Raw genomic sequence first — 1798 nt, 5'->3', positions numbered from 1 at the left:
TTGCGTGTGTGTACAATAAGCTTTTTTCTTCCCTTCCCCAAATGGCCACATCACTGATAACATAACCAATAGAGTTGGGTCGTTCATGTACACCTGCCATTTATACTTCTATTTTATAATTTCCAGGGTACCTTTAGGTAACAGCAAAAGCATGGTGGAGTTTAGAATAAACAGGTGAATGATTCTCCATAAACAGTACCTTTCCTGAGGGTAGAGACTATCTTGCTAAATTTTATAGATGGAGAGCAGGCACACAGTGGGCCATTTGATGGGTGTGACCTGTACTGGGTTATATGATATATATTCTTTACTTCTATGCAGTGTATATTCCTAGTAACAGGAAGCTTTAGGGAAGCGAAACTTCCTCATAGTCAGATCCTAGGGCCTAGATGTGGAGCCATTCTTCTCCCAATATTGGTACAAATTATGTCTGACTAGGTGCCAGAGAGGTTTATGTGGCATTAAATACTTCCTATGTTATTTGAAAGAGCTACACATGGCAGCATTCATTGTGCTGCAGATGTGGGAGTGCTACCAAGAGTGGACAGAATGAGGATACATAGATGGGACCATGTCTCTCAGCTCAGGTTTGAGAAGCTATACTTACTGTGTTTGTAACTCCTTACAGTAATCGAGTACCTCTCGAGATAGTGTAATGAGAGTAAAAACTGATAGCATTGCTGTCGGGTGAACAAGTCTTGTTTCCAAGGCTGGGTTTATGAGGTCTTTGCGACTGGTTCCGGTGACTCCAGGTGAACAGCTCTGGCCTATATCCCACCCCTGGCTGGATAAGGTGATCTTCCTGTATCCCCAGTACACACTGCGTTACCAGTTTCACCATATGATGCATGAAATACAGTAGGAGGTGTACTTGTCACTCTTCCTGATCCACAGGGTGTTAACATTTCCAGGTGTTACTGATAAATTCTATCTCCCCTATGGTATATCCCTACTGAGTAGTTAGTGTGGAGTCTGGCGTTTAGCATACAGTGTTTAATGGATTAGTTTTAACAGATTTTGCCCTGTGGTCAGTTTTTACCAGCATTCTGAGCCCATCAGAACACAAGTGAAATACAGAGGTTGTGAGCAACATAATGGATGGGGTGGGGTAGGAAGGGTACAGTGAGGTGCTTTCAAAGATCCTCCAGGTGACCCAGCGTTCATGCTTGTATTAGAGGAGGTGGAAGGCATTTCATTTTATTCAAACTCGTTTGTACTCCTTTATCTTTCCTGGAAGATGAAGTGGGTTTTCATCAGTGTGTTAGTTGAATCTGTTTGTGTTTTTGATACTTGAAGTGTTAGGAAAGAACTGTCAGCACTTAAGAGTGTAACTTCTGATCTCTATGGTAGGGAGATGTTGGGACCCTAGAAGGAGGGGAAGGAGATAGCAGTAGATAGAAACACAAAAAGAGGATAGCAGTCAATGTATCTTCTCCGTTTTGTAATCTTGCTGAGAGTCTGATCTTTATCCTAGAGGTTAATGAAAAGACAAGCATACATTTGGAAGAGGTCAACTGAAGGACCTACGCTATCATTCTCTCAAGCCGCTATTAGCTGGCTGCGGCAAGCTCAGTACTTGAGAGCTGTACTCTGAGGTGGAGATTTGTGTGCAGGAAATTAATGGGGAGTGTTAGGAGTGACATTTCTTGGGGAGGGAGGTATAAAGGAAGCAGCAGACAGAGAAATTGGGATGTGGTAAGAGTCACAAATGAGTCCTTGGCCAATTTCCTTGAGAGCATCTTAGTTATTGTGACCATGCTGAACTGTTCCCCTTGGGGTAAGGGGTCAGATCTAATAA

Source organism: Manis javanica, chromosome 6 (genome assembly GCF_040802235.1).
Source record: "Manis javanica isolate MJ-LG chromosome 6, MJ_LKY, whole genome shotgun sequence".
NCBI classification, from domain to species: Eukaryota; Metazoa; Chordata; class Mammalia; order Pholidota; family Manidae; genus Manis; species Manis javanica.
The sequence above is the reverse complement of the archived record's forward strand: the minus strand, read 5'-3'. Positions refer to the sequence as shown.